General features: G+C 39.0%; 1 long non-coding RNA gene across 1 annotated transcript; it reads left to right on the forward strand.

Annotated features, from left to right (window-relative positions):
* Nucleotides 1–803: 803 nt before the first annotated feature.
* Nucleotides 804–23,261, forward strand: LOC127678539 (uncharacterized). Its single transcript, XR_007976589.1, has 4 exons — nt 804–956; nt 1,479–1,636; nt 16,202–16,325; nt 23,105–23,261. It is a non-coding gene; the product is annotated as an uncharacterized LOC127678539 (long non-coding RNA).
* The last annotated feature ends 2,356 nt before the right edge of the window (nt 23,262–25,617 follow it).

Consider the following 25,617-nt stretch of genomic DNA (forward strand, 5'->3'; position numbering starts at 1 on the left):
CAGATGTCTGCCCCACCCCACTCAGTGTGAGACTCCAGGCACAGAGGTAGAAGCCAGAGTGACTGAGGAGAAGCTTCTCTGTACTTAGGATGAATTGGCCATCCTTGGGCCTGGAAGCTGAGAGGTCCCGTGACACCACCGATTCCACCTGGCCAACATTAATAGAGTAGAAGAGTTGCTGGAGGGTCCCTCCTGTGGCCTGCCAGTACCAGTAGAGGTTGGGGTTCGATTTCCCCTTTAGGGTACACTCCAGAAAGAGTGGACTGCCTAAGGCCTGAACTTTGGCAGCTGGCCATTGATGGATAGTCTGAGCACTAACACCTGTAAAAAAAAAAAAAATTAAAGATTCATTTAGAGAAGAAACACACACACACACACTAACTTGGTTGTCTTTCCTTGTGAATGTGTTACATGTAATCAATCCCAGGGAGTATACTAGAAGAGCCAAGCATGAAAAGTGCTAAGGACAAGGGGAGGCAAATCCTTTCTAAGAGATATAAGCCTGAGAGTCAATACTGAAATGTCATGAAATGCCCAGCTATATCTCAGTAACTGGAGAAACATGGTCAAGAGAGGCAAGCCAGCACCAGAGAATCTATGTTAAAGGCATGGGGATGGAAGCAAAGATTGGAAGGTAGGCTTGCGAGAGGCGAGTGCACCCACCCAAGAACACACTCAGGAGAAAGGCAAGGAAAGAGTAGAGCATAGTTCAAGATAGTCTTTGTCTGGGCTTGTCCACTCTGCTCTTGTACTTCCTCTTCTAGGCCAGAGATGCACAGGCCCCTCCTACCTCAAGACTGGCTGCCAGAATGGAAGTTTAGTTAGATAGATCCCCTTGAGCTGGGGAGGAAATGAGGCTAGGCTTTCTTCAGCAGGTGGTGAATCATCCCCACCCTCCCTGGGAACCAGCTGTGCTCTGCACTGGTTAGCATTATTGCACTCCTGCTGATGTTCTGGTATGTAAATATAGTTAATGATTCATTATTTATAGGCAAACAAGGGGCAACTCTCTAGGTACTCCTGGAGACATCCGGGTGTCTCTGACTATCAGAGCAACTATTGCTAGTAACATAATAAAAGGGGATTTTAGTCAGTGCCAGAAAAAGAGAGTGCTAGAAAGGAGAGACATAAAAGCAGATAACAGCTCAAGAGATTTAGGTCTCTGGTGTTTTCAAAAGAGAAACTACTCAGGTAGTTTTGAGTAACAGAACCTGTTATGTCATCCAACAGGATGACATCCTTGGTAGGTAGGACTAGAGACCCAGACAGGCAGAATTAACTACTAAAGGGACCAAAGCTGGCCTGTGTTCCATGTGCCTCCAAAGGTCCATCTAGATCTATGTTTTGTTCCTTTAGTTACAAGGAACAAAACTACAAGGTCTTGCAATTACTTGGGTCCAGGTCAATACTATAGTTCATTCCTCTTGCTGTGTAGGAAGCCTGTGCTAATTCTGATCCTCTCTTGTTTCACATTTAAGATGTGATGAATAATGAGAAGGACTACAACACCAACAAATGCCAAATGGCTCAAAGATATGTTTTGCCTGATACACAGCAAGCACTCTTACAAACATTGCCTTTAAAGCTCAAGCAAGCAGCAAAGACTCAGAGATTCGCAAGGGGGTAGATCTGGCAGGTAAGAGCGGACGATGCCAGAGACACAGTAAGTATAATGATGCTGAGCTGAGGGGGAAGATCTGAAGGGTGGTTGGTAGACCTTCATTCCACTGAGATGAGGCATAGCACCCTGGGATGCTTGGAGGACAGCCAACTGGTCCCTTGGAGCCTCACTTGTGTGCTTCTTTGTTCTCTCAAGCATTCATTTATAAAACAATTATTCAATCTTAGATGTGGGAGAGTGGTTTAAAGTAAGGATCTGGAAAGGACAACTGTAGGCGTGGCCAACCAGGGAGGCAAAGCCTGAAGCAAATGAGTTGTTTGGAGTGCTTCATAGCTTCGCCCGGTCTGGTGACCTAATGCATTTGTTATTGATGCTGTTGCTGCAAAAGCATGAGTTAAGATTGCAGCTCTTCCTTCGGCTGGCTCCCGTGCAGCACTTTCCGTTTGCTTACGTAGGAGTGCAGCATGTTTATGGATGGCATGTTTTGTTTGTTTCATCTTTTCTAAGTCTAATTAACCCTCTTACAATATTTATTTTACTGAAAAAGCAAGTGATACACATAGTGCGAATGCAATAAACACTTAGAAATATGATGAAAAATAGCTAGGGGCAATGCAGGAAGCTAATGCTGTTTGAAAATTGCTCAATCTCAGTTCATATAAATCTTTTGCTAGAACTTGATGATACACACACACACACACACACACACACACACACACACACACACGAGCCAGGATTTGGAGGGCTGGACTGCAGATAACATACACACATACTAGCTTTGTCTACCTTTGTTGTTTATGTCACTGTTCTTTTTTGTTCCTGGATTTGCATATTTTTGGGGGTGGGGTGAACCCCCTAAAAAGCCCAAGAATGAGAACTAGGCACAGAGAAGAGAGAAAGTAGATCGTGGCATTAGGGAAAAGTAAATTAATTGTTCTTGCTTTCAGTGGGACTACATTGCATTTTCCTTAGGCTGGCAGCCTTAGGTGCCAGCCATCCTAGCCCACGAGACCTGATATAATCCATTGGTCACACGAGCTCAGTGTCACTGCCAAGTGTAGAAACAACACAATCTTCCTCCTCCAGTGTGAAACAGCAGAGTGGGGGAGAGGAGCCACATCAGACAGATCAGAAAAACCAGCTGGCTCCTAGATCCTGATCATTATCACAATTCTAGTTTGAAGCTCCTTCCATATGGCTGATGTCTTAGGAGGAAAAAAGCTCTCTTCCTTCTCTGTTACCATCTGCAATGTTGCTGATTCATTCAGTCATTCAAGGCATTCATCTGTTGATGGGGAGGTGATCTCTGGGTCCTCTAGTGCAGGGCTTTGGAAAGGAAGGGTCTGGCCACACCTAGCCCCAATGAGGTGTTGACTAGACTAGGTAATCTGGGGCTGGTTTGACCTGTAGCCTGCTTTCTCCTTAACCTTCCAAGGCATTTTATAGGTGGGGACCCATTTCTCTGACAAACCAATGAAATCCCTTTGCTACCTTCTTGGACTTCTTCTGCCCCACACTATGCTAGACTTAATTCTAAATGAATTACTATGGATCTGATAAGTTTCACATTAAGAGAATGGCTGGATAGTCATCTTCTCATTATCACTTATACATTTTACGTCTAAACAATAAGCTTGGAAGGCATTTGTGACATCTCTTTTTTCCTCTAAAAGAGTTAAAAATTACTACAGCTTATGGAAAGAAGTGGAGAGTCAGTCAAAGTCATATGTCAGAATTCCCTGTGCCTGTTGTGGCTTGCGTATGCTCTCCAAGGCATATGTACTAAAAACTTAATCACTACTGCAGCAGCGATAAAAATCCTTCAGGTGTGATTAGATCATGAAGGCTTGGCCCTTAACATGGATTAATCCTGATATGGTGGGAGTGAATTCCTTAAAAAAAAAAGCTTGGTACATTCTCTGACTCTCCCTCCTTCTTCCTCTCCCTCTCTATCTTTTCTTATTCCCTCACTCTGTCCTCTCTCTATTTCCCTCCCCTCATTCCTTCACTGGTTCCTACTGTCTCTTTTTTTTTCTTTTCCCCTCCTATTTTTCTTCTTGTACTTCTCTGATGAAACAGTACAGTAAGAATGCTTTCTTCTAGCATTCAAGATTAAGGGTCCAGACCCTTAATCTTGGACTTTGCAACCTCTGGAATAATAAACAAATAAATTTCTGCACATTATAAAGTGTTTGTTTGTGGTGGTCCATGATAGTGCCACAAAATAGAATACAATAATGCTCTTCTATTTGCTTGTATGAGTCCTAACCAGGTAAAATCTTAGAGAGAGATGGAGAAGACAAAATTAGAAGCTCAATCTTGAGACTAGAGAAATATTAGGATTATTTTCTGGGTAGGGAAGCAAAGTCCTATGCCCTGAAGTGTTACACTGCCTAGAGCCTGGAAAGCAGGCATGCCATGTGGTGAGTGGAATGGTGACCCCCCCAAGACATCCATACCCTAAATTCCAAGAACCTTCACATATACTTGGTTGCATCAATGTGAACAAAGATATTAAGTTGTTTTGTGGGACTGCCTTAAATTAGGCATCTATTCAGAATTTTCTAGTGTGTCCAATGTACTCAATTCTTGACCATGGCTGAGGAAAACAGGGGAAAGAGAAATGCAGCCAAGGACAGAGGATAAGGGGATGTTAGACTAGGCTTTGAAAAATTGGAGATGGGTCAGAGCTAAAGATAGCAGGTGGCTTCTAGAAGCTGAAGAAGGTTTCAAAATGGCCATCGGACTGGTTCTAGGCCGTGGACAGCAGATGGAGCAGACAGCAATCCCTGGCAGAAAAAAAAAAAGGAGAGAAGCCCCAGGAGAAGCTATGAGGTATTTTCTTAGGCAGCATATAAAGAGAAACCCAAACCAAACATCATAGGTAGGATAGAAAGACAGGTAAAATCAAGAAGACATGGGAAATAAATGAATCAGCCCCTCATTCGGGAACCAGGGGGAGCTTCTCAGCAGCTTAGAAGCAAGAGTTCTAGCACTAGTAGCATTTGCTGGGAAGGCGGCTGGCATAAAGCATTCATTCCATATCTTAATGTGTTGTGCTAAAATAACAGTGGCCCAGGCAGACGGCCTGAATGTATGCAACTTGGATAGTAGGGCCTCATTACTGTCTCACAGTTTCTGTGAATCTCAAGCAAACCTTGTTTACAGTGAAGCCACTCTAATTTCCTGCATCTCTGTGGTCTAAACATTTACCTCATCAACTGCAATCTTGTCACCATCCTGGAACCGCTGTCATCATTTTGTTTTCTTAGAAATAATTCTAACAGTCTCAAAATCCAACAGAATGCTACTTATGGCTATTGTGGAGATAATACAGTAAGACTCTTTAAGAAACCCACAGTCAGCTTTGCAATGTGCCTCGCTCATTGCTCCAGAGCCTCTTTCTTTCTCTATTTTCGTACTTGTAATCTACTGAAAAATTCTTAATAAACTCTATTTCTGTTTATACTAGCTCATCCTGAAAAGTCTATTTTTGCACTGAAGCCAAGAATCCTGGTTTTTGCCGGAGTAGAGATCTCTGAATAGAACTCCTCAGAATGTTGTGGTAGACATCAAAGACCTTGTGTCTGTACCTATGCCCCTCCTGGCAAGCAGGCTCTCTGAGTCAAGATTTGAGTCTGGATGCCAGGACGCTAAAGTGGCTAATTACCAGAAGAGGCAGCAAAGAGAAATGAGTCCCGTAAGAGCTGAGAATCTACATAAGACTCGTCACTCCTTCTAATAAACAACTACATGTGAAGAAGACACTGGGCACAGCTAGGGAACATCCATTGAGAGTAAGCAAGCAGACTACTCCAATTTCAGCAGGACTAGAAAGAGGTGGCACCTTCACAAGGAAGAACAGAGAGAGCTCCTCATTCAGCTAGCACTGACTGGAATCCTAACAAGCTTATTACTTCAGCCATGGGGCTGATTGGCCATGTATAAAAGGTAGTTTTAGTTATGACTTATAAATAAGCTTTCAAAATATCAGTTTGTTTCCAGATAGTTACTGTACCATCAAACAAAATCCAGAGTTCTATATTCTACCAGTATTAAATTCAGATATTTAACATTTAATAAAAATATGCAAGAAAAGAATTCTTTCATATATATTGTCCATGAAGATGAAAAAATTACTTATTAGAGACAGATTAAGGGATGATACACATGACAGAAGCAATAGACTGGGGTAGTAAAGATTAATACTGTTATATACCTTCAACATGGTAAAAGAAAATGTAGCCATTAATAAAAGATATGAAAATAATATATGAAACAAAATACCTTTAAATGAAAAATGTAAGGACTGTGATTTGAAAATACATTGCATTTGATTAACAGCATATTAGATATTTCTGAGGGAACAAAAAGATAAAGTAATAGATATCATCTAGAATGAAAATGGGTTAAAAAACTATAAAAAATAAACACTCATGAATTTTAAGACAACTTAAAGCCAGGTAATACTGAGACTACCAAATACTGTCATATTTATCAGATTGAGAGATGGCTTGATTAGTAAAACACTCATCTGTAGGTGTCTGCATTGAATAGATCATGTAATAGATCTTATGTAAGCAATGGTTTATAAACTCAAAACTTGAGTAGACTATGAAGTATGTGGTGGGAGGAAAACCATAGAAGGTCATGGTGGTAGATATTTGAAGAGTACATCTTGGCTCCGCTTCCTTTTATTTCTCTTTACTTCCTAGCTTTCACACTGGGAAAAAAAAATTCTTGTACTTGAAGATGTATCTCCCTGGCAGCATGGCTCCTTAGCTTGCATAAGGACCTGAATTCAGTTTCAAGGACTTTAAAAGTAAATAAACAAGTAAGTATCAGAGAATAAGGCATGGTCCTGCATATCTGTAATTCTAGCACTAGTATCTCTGTGGTAGAATAAACCAACTTATATGTCCAAGATTAGTATAGCTAGGTAGATCTATTCCCATCTTCTAGAGGGACAGCCACACTGATTTCCGTGGTGGCTGTACAAGTTTGCAGTCCCACCAGCAATGGGTGAATAGTCTCCTTCTCTGTATCCTTGCCAGCATGAGCTGTCCCTTATTTTATTGATCTTAGCCACTCTGATTGGCATAAGATGAAATTACAAAGTAGCTTTGATTTACATTTGCTTTATGACTTAAGATGTTGAACATTTCTTTGTTTCTCAGCCATTTGATTTTCCTCTTTTGAGAATTTTCTGTTTAGATCCGTACCCCCTTTTTTTAATTGGGTTATTTTTTGTTCTTGATAAATTAAATCAAATTGAATACCCAGATATAAATGTACACACCTGTGGACACTTTATGTTATATAACAAAGCCAGAAATACACACTGAAAAAAAAAAAAAGACAGCATCTTCAATAAACGGTGCTAGGCAAACTGAGCAGCTGTATGTAGAAGAATCCAAATACATTCATACTTATAACCCTGCACAAAACTCAACTCCAAATGGATCAGATACATTGAACCTGATAGATAAGAAAATGCAGATTCCTAAGTGTTTTGACTTATGGGTAAAAAAGAATTACCCTTGAATTCAATGCTGCTTTGCTCCCACCACACAAATCTTTAAAGCCAGACTCTACAGAATTAGACTATTTCCAAGAAATTTTAAAATCTTCTAAAGTGGAGGTCAGTGATTTTTTTTATCAGAATATATCAATTTAAAAAGAGTAAAAAATAATGACTAGCATTTAATTAAAATGTAGCAGGCACGTAAAGAAGTGTAGGAAACATAATTCATAAAGCAGGCAAAATGAATTAATTGAGCTGTCCCTGAAATGACACAGATGTCAGAATTAAAGACAAAGACATTCAGGCAGTAATTATAACTGTGTACCATATGTTCATGGGGAAGCAGAGAGACTGGCTGTGTTAAACTCGGATAGGAAACTATCCCAAAGCACCAAATGAAATCGATGGAAATTAAAAACTATTATGCATAACAATAAAAACATACTTGGTAAGATTAACGGTAGATTATATTATGTCAGAAAGCAATGTTAAAAGCTTGATTGCAGTAGTGAAAATAAACCACAGTGAAGTACAAGAGAAAGTTATGGAAATTATTGAAATAAGATCATCAACGAATTATAAAAAATGTAAAATGATTTCATATACTTATAATTGCATTCCATCATCAAATAAATAAATAGATGTGAAAAATATAAAATTAAAAGAAATCCCTATCAAAACTATAAACTCTGGCAGGTGAGATTGCTTATACCTGTAATCCTAGCACCTGGGAAGCAAGAGCCAAGAGCACAGGCTCGAGTTCAAAGCCAACCTGTGCTAAAAAAAAAAAAAAAAAAAAAAAAAAGATTGTTCCTGGACAGCATTTGCTACAGAGAGAAATCATGACTGAAACTATTAAGAACCCAAAACAAACAACAAAAATTATGCCTCAAGACAAAGTCTAAGTTTGCGCACACACACACACACACACACACACACACACAAAGAGAGAGAGAGACTACCAAAAATATCACTTAAATTGCTCAAAACTTGAGTTAGAAGAAAACATCGCTACTTTAACTATGTGGAAGTTTTTTAAGTTGTTTAGACTCAGGGGATAGTTAATTTTTGTATGTGATTTTTTTTTTCTTTGCACATTTTTATAATAAAGTTTAATTAAAATGTTTGAAAAAGAAAGCATTAAAAGCAGCCAGATTTTACAAAAAAACAAAAAAACAAACAAAACAAACAAAACAAAACAAACCATGTTTTGCACCATGAAAGAAAATAAAGAATCTAGGCCCTCTGCATATATAATACAGTTGTGTAGCTTGGTCTTCTTGTGGAACTCCTAACAGTGGGAATGGGGACTGCCTCTGGCTCTTTTGCCTGCTTTAGGGACACTTTCCCCCTACTTGGCTGCCACCTCTAGCCAGGATAGGAGGAGGGTACCTAATCCACTGCATCTTGTTATGCCATGGGAAGGCTGAAGAGAAACACAGGAGAAAGGATTGGGGGAGGGGACAGAGAGGAGACTGTGGGGACAGGCTGGGAAGGGAAAGGAAGTAGGAGAAACTGCAGTCCACTTGTATAAAAGGAAGGAAGGAAGGAAGGTAGAAAGGACATATATATATGTATATATGTGTATATATGTATGTATATGTATGTGCATGTATATGTGTGTCTAGAGGAGATATTTATATATGAAAGAAAAAGAAAAGAAAAGAAAAGAAAAGAAAAGAAAAGAAAGAAAATAGATTTCCCGATTTAAAAAAAAAAAAATACCAATAGGCAGGCAGTGCTGATTCATGCCTTTAATTCCAGCAGATGGGAGGCAGAGGTAATCTTGGTCTACAGAATGAGTTCCAAGACAGCCAGGGCTACATAGAGAAACTCTGTCTCAAACAAACAAACAAAAACAAAAACAAAAACAAAACAAACCAACAAATGAAAAACCAAAAGAACTCCTTATATTTAAGAGATTGAAAAAAATCTGCTATTGTTTTTGTCATAGCCATTGAGAAGATTTAGGATGATCCCTTTGATTTATAAGTCCTAGTGACTAAGAATTGAGTATTATTTCACATGCTTAAAAACCAAGAGGCAGGTTTATGCTCTGAGGAAAAAAAAGCTTTACCATTTTCTAATTGGGTTGTTTTAATGTTTTGAATCTCTACTTTCATGATTGAGCTCTATAAATTCCTTCTATAATTTAGATATTACACAAATATTTTGCTTCATTTCAAGGGTTTCTTTTTTTATTTTATGAATATTTCCTTTGTTGTGCAGAAAATCTTTAGTTCAAATTCAGTTCCTTAGGGACATCTGTTCTCAAACATTCTTATTTTTGGTTGCTGTAAATGGACTTGCTTCGTCTTTCTTTTTGATAGTTCAAGGTTAACATTTGAAAATGGAACTGCATTTTCCACAATAATTTGCTGTAAGCAAGCCCATAATAAAGCATAATAAAGTAAAGGTAAAGAAAGGTTTATTGGAGATGAAACTGCCAAGGTTATCTCTGGGTGAGGGTGGGGAAGAGTGAAGTAAAAAGCAGAAAAGCAAGAGGATTTTATCTGACAGTCAGCAGGGTGGGGTCTTTATGTAGATGCAGGCTGTTTGGATTAACCTGGAACTAGTTTTCCTTGCCTGAGGTAGTTGACCTTTGGGTGTAAATTAAGGGAAATTCTGGTAAACAAAACCCCTCAGATTCCTGAGAAATGCTGAATTTAGGCTCCTGTTTACCTAATAACAATCCTTTTGTTTATCAAGACACAACCCTCCGGTTTAGAGCATTGTGACCAGCATTACCATTTTGGGAGCCTGATTTGGACATAATATTTGTATCCTAAGACTGAATTCAATTGATAAAGTATCTCTGCCCAGAGAAATGAGCCAATTCAAGCCAAATTAACCTAGATAAAGACAAGTTCAGAGATCTCTCAGAAGGAGGTCCAGGAAGTCTCCACACAAATGGGAAGAGTGGGAGGTCAGAGAGAGAAAGTACAGGAGCAGAGAGAGAGAAGAGAAGAGAACAAGAGAAAAAAGGAAGATAGGAGAGAAAGGAGGGAGTGAGGGAGATGAGAGATTGGGTGGGGGGGATCGAGGGATGCTGGGAGATCCTAGAAGATATTGAATATACACCTCATTGGTTTGAAACCCTGCAAACCTGTGTATTGCTTTGATACACCAGGGTCTGAAACCCTGCACGGACAAGTAGTTTAAACATTTTGTTCAAGGTAGGCTACTTTAAATTTTTCTATGAAAGACTATTTCATTTAAAGAGACAGTTACTTTTATATGAGTTTAATGTCAAGGATGTATTGTTTTTTTAGGGGGTGGGGGTGGGGTGGGGGTGGGGGTGGGTTTACCTAATTGACCTAGCTGTGACTTCTTGAATAAGAAGATTGAATAAAAGATAATAGATGACCGGGCAGTGGTGGTGCATGCCTTTAATCTTGGGAGGTAGAAGTAGGCAGATTTCTGAGTTCGAGGCACACCATTTATCATTTTCTAATTGGATTGTTTTATTGTTTTGAATCTCTACTTTCATGATTGAGCTCTATAAATTGAGGTCTACAGGCAGAACTACACAGAGAAACCCTGTCTTGAAAAACAAAACAAACAAAACAAAAAATAGATCATAAATAGATAGATCCATAGACAGATAGGTCAATCGATCAAACGATAGATAGAACTGGTGATCGGCAGATGAGGACTACAATGTTTTAAAGATTTGTTTTTATTTATATGTATTTTATTTATATGTGCCTGTCTGAGTTTATGTTTATCCTGTGAGCAGATATACCTGCAGGTATTGTGTTTTATAAAAAAAAATAAAAATAAAAATAAAAAATAACGAGAAAAAAGAAGAAAAGGTTTGTTTGGTGGAGGTGCAGTAAGGTGTGGGGAAAGGGATTCCTCTGGGGGCCCATGCTGAGGCATCCCTTCACCAAGATATACCAGCCACAAGGCAGTATAGTATAGAATAGAGTTTATTTAGGGCATAGGGAAGGGTGTGGATAGAGTAGTAGAAACTGAGAAAGGGAGAGAGAGAGAGAGAGAGAGAGAGAGAGAGAGAGAGAGATTAGCATGCCATCCACCTCATTTTGTTCATTTTTTTTCTGAGACGAAATCTTTCATGGACATGAAATTTACCAGAGCATTCCAGAGATCTGCTCTTCTTCCCAGCCCTGAGATTACATGAGTGGACCATGACCATTAGCTTTTCTCTCTCTCTTCAAATGTTTTTTAGAGAATCAAACTCAGGTCACCAAGACTGTACTTGTGCCTGCAAGGTAAGCATTTGACCAAATAATCTGTCTCCCCAGCCCCAGCTTCATGTTTCTAGGAATTTATCCAACTTGTTTGCAAACTATTCCAATGTATCCAGGGCCTTTGTACTGTAAGACCCCCCAAAACCGAGGGTGCCCCAGCACCCCACACCCCGGAATGCGACACCCAAATCACTCGCTAGAAACGGTCTCGATGCAATAGCATGAAGATTTCTTTATTCCAGAATTCTGGGTTCTACAGCCATACACCACACAGGGGTAGAGGACTGAGGACCACGAGTGCCGAATTGCGACAGCTTTTATAAGTTTACTACAAAGCCCTCGAATCACAAGCCAATCATTTCTTAGCATGGAGAGCCCACAAAATACGAGCCAATCATAACAGCTTTTATAAGTTTACGACAAAGCCCGTGAAATGTGAGCCAATTGATTTGTACCACTCCATAGTTTTTAGGCCAATCAGTTTAAATTATCGGAGCCCACACTCAGTAGACCAATTAGTTTCCTATTGAATGTCTACAGCTGTGTGAACTCCTGCATAGGGGTAATGGCGTAAGTTTACAGAAGCAAGATAAGCTTAGCCCATTTCCAGTTACCTTGTGGGTCCCTGAACACCTATTCAAGGCCTTTCTGCTAGGTCTAAACAAAGGGCAGGGTCTGGAATGTGACCTTTTACCTAGTTTCTAACAAAGCGAGATAGCATTTTAAACTCCTGATTTCTTGGGGTCATTAGAGTTAGGCTGTATTATTTTCTATCCTTTCAGTACCTACTCTTAACACCTATCTGAGACATTCTCCCATGGTAACTCTTCATATTCTGTTCAGATACCACCATCAAAAAAGAAAAGAAAAAAAAAAGAAAGAAAGAAAAGAAAAGAAAAAGTCTTTCAACCTGCCAACCCTAAGTAAAAATGAATGCGCAAATTCTTTACCTGGCCCTCATGCCACATTTCCTGAGTCCTTTAGCATGCAATATCAAAGAAAAATACTATATTTAATTTCAATGTTCAAAACTTCTTTAAGGACACTATTAAAGGAATGGAAAAACAGGAACCATACTGGAAAATACATGTATATACACATACAAAGTCACACCTAATTATAACTTTATCTGAAATAGTCCCAACTTAGAAAAAAAGCCTGTTGTCTAACAACGGATGATGAATGAGTACAGGATTTGTTATATATCCACACAATGGCATATCTCTCAGAAAAAAAAAAAAAGGAATGAGTCACTTATACTTGCAACAGTATGAATAAAACCCCCAATAGTTATCATATATAAAATCAAGGAGACAAAAAAGTACATATTATTCTAAAAAAGCATAGCAGTCTATTACAAGTAAAAGCAGAGGTATAGTGTAGAAGAGAGTAAGATTACTAAAGGACACAAGGAAACTTTTGGAAATTCATTTCCTTGGTACTGCTGATTAATCTGTAGACATTTAACAGGTTAAAATTTATCAAAATATGTTTAAATATTTCATTACTTGTCAGCTACACCGTAAATAAGGCCAGTATAAAAAAATAAATGTAATTAAGCACCTAACAACAGAAAACCACCAGGGCCATTTGAAAAAGAAAGTCTCATAATGAATATAATATTTTAATTAATTAGCCACAGCTAATCAGAGGCAAGAAGCAAGCGGGTTTCATGCTGAAGAGTTTCCAGAGAGACAAGACGAATGATTTATGGTGTGCGTTGCACAGCACAGCTCCATAAGCCCCCTCTCACACAGGCTTCTTCTCTCGCCAGATTTCCTTCCTGGTTACCAGCTACCTTTTCCTTCTGTCTTTCTACAACTACTCTCAGCATCATTCTAGAACCAGACATTCAGCTTGAAATGTGTATCCAGGACAACAACAGCACACCAGATCTACAGTGACCAGCTTGTATTACACAGGCTCAATTAACCCTTGTTGCTACCCTGTGACCTACTTACTATTCACAAATGCAACTCGCCAAAGAGTTTTCTGCATAATGAACTTCTCTATTCAGAAGGTGAATCATTTACTTAGAAAATTAATTTTTTATTATCTTACTATACATACATACAACAAATAATTCAAAAAGGAATAAGAAGAATTTGACTGAGTAAAATGGGATAGTAAAGATCACTTTATCCTCTGACCTTGAATTCATAGTTATTCAATTTACTAGGGAAAAGTTAAAGTTAATGTAGGTTTTTAATGAGGCATCAAGAGTAGTGATGGTCACTTCAGAGTCTCCTACATAGAGCTTGTGCAAGCATCAGTTGAAATGTTTGTACTGATGAGATCTCCAAAAAGCAAGTGAAGGAAAAATACCCAATGTCCAAAAGCAGAATTACTGAGTGACCATCCACGGTTTTAGTCATAAGAGGAAAGAAATTTTAGAAATAAAGAAGGTAGTCAGAGGCACGTAAGTGGGATACTGTGCTGAAAGTTGTGACTGGCGACATAGAGCAACACATATGAAGACACATCGAGATGGGTACTATCCCGACTGAGAATCATCACTAATCACATTGATTGGAGGAGCCAAGAGCAGCAGATATTGAGCACTCGCGCACAAGCTGAGCGATGCAGTGGACAGAAAACAGGGGAGGTGCTGAAGGGAATGGAGAAGGGAAGGCACTCTTTTATGTCAAGGTATTGATGATTTGATTATATTTGAAGGCCAAGAGAAAAAGAAATCTGTGAAGATAGAACATCTGAGGATGCTAAAGTGAGACTATAGTAGAATATAAAAGAATCATGAAGAAATGATTTCATTTAGAAGGGGATTTCTACTTTGAAGTAGAATGAAAAGAAGAAAGTGTGTGAGTATATATATATATATATATATATATATATATATATAGAGAGAGAGAGAGAGAGAGAGAGAGAGAGAGAGAGAGACTTTCACTGAAGAAGACCAGTAGACTCCCAGAGATGCTTTATCTCAGAGGAGTATGAATTTAAAAACTAGACATTAAGATTTTCAAAATTAAACATATCAATAATATCTGAGTTGGTAAGTATGTGGGGAACATTTTCACACCCAGCAGGAAAGTCACTTCAGCTGACTTTGGGGAGAGAATTGAGCAATGTTCATTAAAAATGTACATGCCACTTTTCTCTACAACACAGTGAACTAATTCCAGGAAGCATATATACATTTGAGTAATTAATATAATTTAAGCTATAGCATTATTTATAAATGACAAGACATATGGAATATGTCTGTATCTGTCAGTAAATAAATGGCCAGATAACTATCCATGCTATGCAATATGGGAATTCAAATGAACAGAACAGAGCAAAGTGTGGTAATATGGAGAAATTCCAAAGACATATTATTTAGTTGCAAAGGCAAGTTGCCAAAAGAGCATGCATGAAGCAATATGGTTTCTATAAAAATATGCTAAAGATTACAAATATAAGCCAGTCTATATGTATATATTGACTGTGGATGTGTATATATGTTGGTTTATATGCATAAACTTATACATTTGTGCACATGAATTTTTCATTCATTCTGTCTATAGTGATGAGCACTTACTTTTTACATTTACGTTTTACTTACTTTGTGTGGAATATAAAAATACATAAACAGAAAGACTAGAAAAAAGCACAGCTACCTGATGACGATGAATATTTTTGTGTAGAAAAAATCAGGAAAGGATATTTCCAGAAAAGACTCAATTTCATTTGTAGTATGTATTCTCTTTACTTTTTTTAAATTTTTTTAAGATCTATTTATTTATTATATGTAAATACACTGTAGCTGTCTTCAGACACTCCAGAAGAGGGCATCAGATCTTGTTACAGATGGTTGTGAGGCACCATGTGGTTGCTGGGATTTGAACTCAGAACTTTCGGAAGAGCAGTCAGTGCTCTTAACCACTGAGCCATCTCTCCAGCCCTGTAGTGTGTATTTTTAAGTGACATAAAATAGACAGCCCAAGAAGCTACTCAATAGAGAGTTTGCATAAACAAAGTCCAGAGGGAGGAAAATAGAGAAAGGAACATGAATTAGGGACTGAATCATCCTTGGATGTGAAAGTGGGTCAGCAGAGAATACAAAAACCATCCATTTCGAGCTGGCTGTAGTCATAGAGAGAAGAGTTCAAAGAACTCAGAAAGCAGAGAAACAGAAGTAGAGACAACCAAAAGTAAGATCAGCCCGCCACCTGCTGCGGCCCTGCCTCCGGACTCGTTTCGGAGCCCTCTCAATGGAAAAGTAAGGCGTTTGATGCCACATAAAAAGCCAGGCTTTACATTGCACATGTTGGAAATCTAGAAAATGTTGAGAGAACTGGAGGACAGTGTGTGGAAAGAGCGGGTGCTGACTACATGGTAAGGATAATCCTGTGTGCTACGTACAGCAGGCTGGCCAATCAGAGCTAGTCACAGCAGGACCAGGCAGAGCGGCTGGAGAGTGCTGGGTGGGGTTAATTGGCTTAATAATAATAATAAAAAAATATTTGGGCAGGCATCAAGGAAGAGAGCCATTCAGGGGAAAGTCAGAGTGAAACCTAAGCTATCTGGTTGCTCTTACCCCAGCCAGTGGTATGGCAAAACAGGAAAATCATGTTCAGGAGGCAAGAGGCCAGTGGACACAAACATGTGAACACATATTATTTTTTCTCTTATACACACACTCCCTAATATTCAAATGCAAGGCTCCTAATGAGTCACAGTAATAGCGACAATGACCCGACCTGTCAGGTATGTTTATTCCTGACTCAATAAGAGCAGGCAGGATGTGAGAGTTTCATTTTCTTCCTCCCTTTGAAGTCTCTCCCTGTGCTCTGTTCAGAGTTGGTGCTAGACTCTAATTGAATTATTCTTTCACTAAAGGAAGCTGAGACAGAGCAGCTTGGAAAAGTTTCAGGATGGGAAAGAGTTGCCAAAGGACGCACTTGTGAACAAAGAAACCAGCTTTATCTGCAAATTGAAAATAAATGACAAAGAACTTTCCAAAGTAAGTTTTAAAACCATGCCCATGAGAATCAGTCTATCTCTTTCTTTTTCCTTTTAAACAAGTGGCACGAGGACTTGCTGTGTGCCCAGAAATCAAGGTTTTCTCAGACCTGCCCACCCTTCAGGTAAAGCTCCACCATGCTGGGGGCAGTTGGCAAGCCTCCCAAACTGAAGGCACCCAGGCTTGAAGAGACCGAATTACTTGCCTAGGGTCACACCACACAGGCAGCATCTGGGTCCAATCTAATACCGGCTGACTGCAAGGCTCAAGTGTTTCATCTGCAGAGTTTTATTTCTCAGCACAGCGAGAGCAGTAGGGAGTCGGCCACTACTGTGCAGAGACATCGCCTTCCTCCGTCTCTATTAGAGCTCATTGCTCCTCAGGCACAAGTTCTTAATAACTTTATCCTGACAAGGACCATGCGATACGAGAGGCTTTCTTATCACCCCAACTCCACAGACAAGAGAGAGGGGGCAGATGGGTTATACATTTCTGCCCATAGCTGCACGCTTAGAGAGTAGTTGAGTCTAGGTCTTAAGAATTGAAAATAATTTAGAGGGCTAAAAGGCATGTTATGGAAATTTAGAATTTCAAGATTCCTAAGCATCTCTTGTGGTGAGCAAGTAATCCAAGGACAATCTGTAAAGTCATCAGGAAGTATGAGAAGCAAAATTTAAGAAAAGTAAACATAACTGAAGTGAAAAAATCATAATAAACATATAGTGGGTAATTACATGTCAGACACTGCACCATAGGATACCTACTCCATGTTAGAACAATTCCTGGTTTTCCCCCTTTGTAAAAGAACAATCAGATTTTCTTCCAGAGTACTGAGTCATTAACCAGTAGATAGAATATTGGAATCCAAGACTAAGAAGATCTCACAAGACACAATTACCTCAAAATTATCATTAACCCAGGTCAGTTCTTTAGACTTTGAGATTCTATAATTCTAGAAATAGGATAGGCAATGTAGGCCTTCTAAGAATATAACAACAAAAAAAAAAACCAAGAGAAAAGAAAGAAAGAAAGAAAGAAAGAAAGAAAGAAAGAAAGAAAGAAAGAAAGAAGGAAAGAAAAATGCTAGAAGACTTGTCTATTAGAGAACTTAAAATATAAAAGGAGGAGAAAGAACAGAAAATCAGAGAAGAAGCCAGATATGCATGTTGTACTGACATTTACACCTTGGAGAGAAAGCAAAAGGTCCCAGAATATTATACAAGTGATCACAGCTGATGTAATCGAGTGTAAGTAATGAAGTAGATGTCAGTTGATGATATATTCAGGCCCATATGGGACCCAATAGAGAAATGCCTTGATAACTGGCTTTGTCCTTAAGCTACATGTTTCCCAAAGATGCTATTATTTCATTTGATCACAGTGGTGAAATGGAGAACGCTGCACTGATGTGTCTGTGGGGCTTTAGTTTTTAAATTTGCCATTAAATGTAATGTATATTTAAATCAGATGATCTTTCTATTCATAAAGAAATGACCTATTGCTGCAAGAATGCAATGAAGGACAATGTAGACAATTCAGTTGCTCTGCATAGCTGGGCAGGGGTTGAGAGTGCTGCCCAATCTCTCCTGTGAAGTTTAACAGCCAGGCAGGGTAAAGCAGAGGGGAGTTCCTGCAGTAGGTGAATGAAGGTGATCGAAGCTACAGCGGTTTTCAATCACTTATGTCTGAGGTGATTAGCTGAGGCAAACACTGCATTGCAGTTGTGTCACTATGTATGTATATCACTATGTATGTATGTATGTATGTATGTATGTATGTATGTATATATGTGTACACACACACACACACAGCTGAGGGACAGCCATGGCATCCAGGTACTGAGGCAACCAGCAAAATGGTGGGAGTGTGGAGTTAATCTGCTTAAAAGCTGCTTTCTTTGAGCAGTTTCCACCTTCTTTAACTCTTTGCTACTCTGTGGACCAAACCCATTGGCTTCTGATAAATTAACTCCTGATAGCAGCAGGAATTAAGAAAAAAGCTTAGCTATCTGAGCTCTTTCTCTCTGCCTCAAGGGCCTCTTGTTGGCCAGGTGAGAGGCTCAGAGATTGTTAACACTTTGTGAGACAGACAGAAAAGAGGAGGGAGAAAGGAGAAAGTGGAGCGCACACATAGACACACACAGACACATGCTTTGGCCATGCCAATTGTTTCATTAATTCCACAGATGTTCATGCATACTTACATACATACAAATATACCTACATATGAGTGCATATACATACACACATATAGAGACATATACAAATATATACACTTGGTGGATAGAGCAGATCCCCCAAAACCTCACTTTATTTTTTTTTCCTCTGGAAATTTTTACCTTCTTAGACAAGAGTTCTTTATAAAAATTACCTCATAGATAAACTGTTACATAAAAGGAGAGTTACAGAAGGATGTTGAGAGTAAGTTCAAAGTAGTTGAAGCTCATTCTGTAAGCTCATTAAAAGTTCATAGCAACACTTTCAAAAGGCCTTGATTTACCATCGTACACATCTGTGGGTTCATCCTTGGACTTGACCTAGAATGAATGTTTTTCCTTGGTCACAAAGCCTGTTTCTCTTCTCAGTGCAATTTATGAAAGCTCATTTTATTCCATATTATGCAGCCTTTACTTAACTATGCTATGAGGAGAGTGTCGCAGGATTTTCCCTGTCCAATTACATTAGTGCAGAGAAGGTCTGTGATTGGATAGGGGAAAGGGGGTGGAGCTAAGAGTTGTAGAGAGAGGGAGCCTCCCAGAGGGGAGGAGAAGAACCAGGGCCTAGGATGTAAACCCTCGTGGCAATTACCAGCCACAAGTAGCTAAGTTTTTGTAAGGTTAGAAACCTTGGGATAGATTTTTTATCATTATCAATTGGCTTTAAAATTATTGTATTGACATCTTGTAAATTGTGATATTATTTATATGTAAATCTGATTGGTTAATTAAATCTTAAGAGTCTTGATTCTACCCGGTAATTAGGTATTGAGATGGCAGATAGTGGGGTGTGTGGGGTATTGTGAAGAGTGAGGTATTCAGGACCCCCTGCCTGAGAGACCGCCCAGCAAGGGGCATGAGAGCTGGAGGCCATTTTTTTTAATATTTCCCCCAACAGGAGGGGAGCACATTCTATTCTTGATTCAAACTTTATTACATCTTTCTGGCAAAACAACCAAAACCATATCCTTAAACTTTCTTCCTAAAATGATTAGACTTGAGTTAGGAATTCTATTAAGTTATAATTAATTTAAATAATATTAATTCATGAAAGTTCATATTCATGTTGATCTACTGGAAATTTACCCAGAAGAGTGGGCTGATGTCCAGGAATCATTAAGCTGTGTGATAGTGTCAGGAAAGGCATATCAGCAAGAAGTAATCCTGGGACGAAGTCTCTGGGTCTGTGCCTCTCCAGAGTGCACCCATATCAGCCATGTAAAATGGTGAGCCGTCTCCAGAAAACTTGCTTGCCATAGCCTTTCTAGATGGTTTCTGTCAAGAAAGAGAAGAGAGGAGAGAGAGGGAGAGAGAGGAAAAGGAGAGAGAAGAAAATGGGAAGGGGAGGGGAGGAGAGAGAGAAAAGAGAGGTACAGAGAGGGAGAGAGAGATAGCAGAACAGAGGACAGAAAGGCCTTCTTCATGGGCCTTAAAACCCCTAGTCTGGAAAAACAAAAACACCCTAGTATAGTCATTAGCTCTAGGCTTAAGAACACTGTAATTTTTAAAGAAGAAAAGATTAAAAACAAGAACTATTTTCATCATCAGTAGAAAGTTAACAGAAAGCTACACAAAAGCCAAAGCAGATGAACATTCTTATTCCCTCCTAACAATGCCCAGATCTGAGTAAAGGAAAGGATCAAAAGACAAAGTTTGAAGAGAAGTTATTACATGACAGCTGGCCTAGAGTCTTCAGGAAAAAAAATCAATGCAGTGAAAAACCAAGGGAAAGGGAATTTAAAGATTCTTTCCCTGTTTGTAGGTAGTATCATTTGAAACTCTTAGATCAGCTATAGAGACAAGACAGCAAACAGAGAAGGTAACAAAGCCTGTATGGAAACAAGCAGCTTCTGAGACACAAGGCAGAATCACACAACACTAAACTCAGATAAAGAAAGAAGCCAGTGGCGCTGAAATGTGTGCAGAAGGTTAAAATGAGATCTGAATAGTTCAAACATAGGTGAAGGAGGGGAGAAAATTGGGAAGCAGCTGCTGTCAATCTGACTGATCACATCTCCAGAGGGTAGAAAGCAGAGTTAGGGAGCACGGAGTCAGGCTGAGAGAGCAGAGAGAGAAGCTTGGAGAAATAAAGAGCCAGCCTTGGGGAAGAGGAGTACTGGAGGAACAGAGGCAGCCAAAGGGAGCAAGTTCCCATCATAGGCCAAAAAGACAGACCCAGGCAGACAAGTGATAATAAAACCACACCAAAGGAGCGAGGATTATTCAATAGAGCCTGCAAGAGGAAGGACACAGTTCTTGGCAAAAGAAATGATAACAGGTATATTGTTTTTAGCCTAAATAAAAAAAAATGCTATCATTTTAGAGACTTTGAATTATTGCATCATACAAAATGTCTCTTCAGCTGAGTGTAAGGAATTGCTGCTTTCATAATTATTTCTAGCCCATGTGAGTCCACAGATACATTGTTTGCCACCATGGATGTCCTTGAGTTCATGAAGAGCAATTCACCACATTTATCAATGAAAACAATGATTCCTAAACATGATAAGGCATTTTTTTTGTACTTCAAGCCCATACCTTGGCCATGATAGAAGAAGGCTTTGAATAATTTCAGTGTTGGAAAGAAATAGGAAAAAAAGAAAAGAAAAATCAAAACAAAACCAAAACCAGAACTGATATTGAAGTGAGGAGCAGGAAGAGGAGGGACAGCTATGAAACAGATTTATCTTTGAATATTGCTTGAGGCACAAAGAATCTGTAAAGAAATATAGCCCTTATTTTTTTTTCAGGACCACAATAAAATGGCATGACCAAATTAAGGGAAGAAGGATTTGTTTTGGCTCAGTTTCAGAGGTTTACAGACCACAAGCACAAGGAGAAGATTGCAGGGGTCATGTTAATGAGATTATATAAGAGACACTCCTCATTACCACCACAGACTAAGAATCATTGAACATGACAAGCAAGGTCTGTACCTAATGGCCTGCTTTGTTCAACTACACCCTACTTTCTAAAGGTCCTACAGACTCCCAAAACAGCGTTGCCCACTGGGGAACAATATTAAAAGCATGAGCCTATAGTTTGGTAGCAGGGGATGGGGGAGTTGAGCAGGGAGTGTCATTTCATATTCAAAGCATAACAGGTTGCGTAGAGTACTTTTAATCAAGCAATATGGCTGCTCTGGCAAGGAATCACATCCAAAGATCCAAGTCTGTATGATCTGGCTAGAATGATGCACCTTTAATCCTCTGGCTAGAATGCAGACATGCCCTAAGTTCACTCCTTTAATTCCTAACAATGAAGTTAAGGTTAGTTTGTAGAAAGAAGCAGCCATGTTTGAAAGTGACATCTAATTGAGGAGCAGACAAAATGATGAATCAGAGAAAGATTTGGCAAATGAGTCAGAGATAGGAAAAACTCCATTATCCCTAGGACAGGAAAGACAGGTTACTTAACAATAGCACGGAAATGGATCAGAATAGAGAGAAGATCAATAAGTCCAGTTGAGTTCAGTCAATGCAGTGGAGCTCAGTTGAATTCAGTTTGTTCAGTTAGTACGGTAAGTGTAGTTCAGTTCATAGAATTCAAAGGTAGTTTTTCCAAGCAGAGAAATTCAGTGAGAAGCTAAGAAAAACCAGTTTGACTCTGTCAGCTTGGAGGGGAGTTTTGAGTCAGAAGAGCTAAGTTTTGAACCACCAGAGTTCAGAAAGAACTAGAAAGAGGGAGATTATTCAGCAATAAGCCTCTGAGGTGACAATTGCATCTGGTGAATAAAGTTACTTTTTCAGTGATGAGTATTAAAATGTCCAAAAAATTACAGAGGGTCTGTTGTTTGATGAAAGAAGAAAACTTCACGGAAAGCTTCCTGGAGAGTAAAAAATAAAAATAAAAAATAAATCAGAGTTTAGCCCCCTTGGGAAACTTCTATAGAGAAGACAATTTAAAAGGTAGTGGCATCTTGAAGGTTTTTGGTGGCTAGTAAAAGATTCCTCTACACACACCTGGCCGAAATCATCACAGGTCTTAATATAATTAATGTTTTTTCTTCACTGGTAATTTTGTCTGTCCTTTCCTAGAAAAAGTCCATCATCTTTCATGGTCTAGTCAAGTTCAAATAAAAGGTTGCTATGTGATCTGTAGGACTGTAGAATGTCAACTTGTAAATTAAAATTTCAATCATAAAAAATATTTCTGTGGACTCTAAGTGCATCACCCTTAGCCAGTTCATTATTTTTCTGCAGGGAAGGCATTTAGGAATCCAAACAATAACTGGAAGTCACTCATAGGTACCAATAGCGCAAATGTTGTGCTGGTCTAGATTTACCTGATGCATACAGTTGAGGAAGGGGAATTCTCCTGCAATAAGAAATAGTAATCCATCCATCTAATTAATTATATAGTCCTCTACACTTTATTGCTTTTGTTTATTTGTTTGATACAGGCTCTCATGTAGTCTAAGGGGGCTTTAAACTCCTTCTCACATACTGGGAGTATATATTTGTACTACCTGCCTACTGTATGCCTTTTTATACAATCTACATCAATCATAATTGTAATTTCTTTATTTCCTCAGTGTACATGTATGTTTTCTCCATGCTCACAGCTATACTGAACACTACAGACGCTGCCTCACTGGAACTGTGCATCCAAGAAGAGCGTGGTGGTATACATAGAGCACTCACAGTACTGAACCTTCCCCTGACTAAGCTCCCATACTCCCCTGTGGTTGTTTTACTATTTACAAAACTCTGAATAAATTATCTTTGGACCTCAAAGGAATATTCCTACTCCACTCATCCTTACACTATTGTTCTTCAAAACTTCAAGTAAAAAGGATCTAGCTTCTCTTACCTCCTTTTGTGATACTATGATGCCTTCTCTCTTTCCCTCTCTTCTAGTCATGCAAGAAAAGTCAGTCATCTTCAATTTTATCTTCATATTGTCAAGGCTGACAATATTTATATTTTATTCTTTAGCAAAATCAAGTATTTTCCCATCTTGTTTCTGACTTAATTCTACAAGTTTAAAACTGGTACTTATTAAATATTCATAATTGGTTTATTCCTCCAAAGTATTACAGATAGCTACAGCTACATTCTTTTTTTTTAATTTATTGATATATTTATTTACATTTCAAATGATTTCCCCTTTTCTGGACCCCCACTCCCCGAAAGTCCCATCAGTCCCCTCCCCTCCCCCTGTTTTTCCACCAAACCCTTCCCACTTCCCTGTTCTGATTTTGTTCTATACTGCTTAACTGAGTCTTTCCAGAACAAGGGGCCACTCATCTGTTCTTCTTGTACCTCATTTGATGTGTGGATTATGTTTTGGGTATTCCAGGTTTCTAGGTTAATATCCACTTATTAGTGAGTGCATACCATGATTCATCTTTTGAGTCTGGGTTACCTCACTTAGTATGATGTTCTCCAGCTCCATCCATTTGCCTAAGAATTTCATGAATTCATTGTTTCTAATGGCTGAATAGTACTCCATTGTGTATATATACCACATTTTTTGCATCCACTCTTCTGTTGAGGGATACCTGGGTTCTTTCCAACTTCTGGCAATTATAAATAGGGCTGCTATGAACATAGTGGAACATGTATCCTTATTACATGCTGGGGAATCTTCAGGGTATATGCCCAGGAGTGGTATAGCAGGATCTTCTGGAAGTGAGGTGCCCAGTTTTTGGAGGAACCGCCAGACTGATTTCCAGAGTGGTTGTACCAATTTGCAACCCCACCAGCAATGGGGGAGTGCTCCTCTTTCTCCCCATCCTCTCCAACTCATACTGTCTCCTGAATTTTTAATCTTAGCCATTCTGACAGGTGTAAGGTGAAATCTCAGGGTTGTTTTGGTTTGCATTTCCCTAATGACTAATGAAGTTGAGCATTTTTTAAGATTCTTCTCCGCCATTCCAAGTTCTTCAGGTGAAAATTCTTTGTTTAACTCTGTACCCCATTTTTAATAGGGTTGTTTGGTTTTCTGGAGTCTAACTTCTTGAGTTCTTTATATATATTGGATATTAGCCCTCTACCTGATGTAGGATTGGTGAAGATCTTTTCCCAATTTGTTGGCTGCCGATTTGTCCTTTTGATGGTGTCCTTTGCCTTACAGAAACTTTGTAATTTTATGAGGTCCCATTTGTCAATTCTTGATCTTAGAGCATATGCTATTGGTGTTCTGTTCAGAAACTTTCTCCCTGTACCGATGTCCTCAAGGTTCTTCCCCAGTTTCTTTTCTATTAGCTTCAGAGTATCTGGCTTTATGTGGAGGTCCTTGATCCATTTGGATTTGAGCTTAGTACAAGGAGACAAGGATGAATCAATTCACATTCTTCTGCATGCTGACCTCCAGTTGAACCAACACCATTTGTTGAAAAGGCTATCTTTTTTCCATTGGATGTTTTCAGCCCCTTTGTCGAGGATCAAGTGGCCATAGGTGTGTGGGTTCATTTCTGGATCTTCAATCCTGTTCCATTGCTCTGCCTGCCTGTCACTGTACCAATACCATGCAGTTTTTAACACTATTGCTCTGTAGTATTGCTTGAGGTCAGGGATACTGATTCCCCCAGAATTTCTTTTGTTGCTGAGAATAGTTTTAGCTATCCTGGGTTTTTTGTTATTCCAGATGAATTTGATAATTGCTCTTTCTAACTCTGTGAAGAATTGAGTTGGGATTTTGATGGGTATTGCATTGAATCTGTATATTGCTTTTGGCAAAATGGCCATTTTAACTATATTGATCCTGCCGATCCATGAGCATGGGAGGTTTTCCCATTTTTTGAGGTCTTCTTCCATTTCCTTCTTCAGGGTCTTGAAGTTCTTGTCATACAGATCTTTCACATGTTTGGTAAGAGTCACCCCAAGATACTTTATACTGTTTGTGGCTATTGTGAATGGGGTCATTTCCCTAATTTCTTTCTCAGCCAGCTTATCCTTTGAGTATAGGAAGGCCACTGATTTGCTTGAGTTGATCTTATAACCTGCCACGTTGCTGAAGTTGTTTATCAGCTGTAGGAATTCTCTAGTGGATTTTTTTTGGGTCACTTAGGTAGACTATCATGTCATCTGCAAATAATGATAGTTTGACTTCTTCCTTTCCAATTTGTATCCC

The sequence above is a fragment of the Apodemus sylvaticus genome, chromosome 2, assembly GCF_947179515.1.
Source record: "Apodemus sylvaticus chromosome 2, mApoSyl1.1, whole genome shotgun sequence".
In the NCBI taxonomy this organism is placed as follows: domain Eukaryota; kingdom Metazoa; phylum Chordata; class Mammalia; order Rodentia; family Muridae; genus Apodemus; species Apodemus sylvaticus.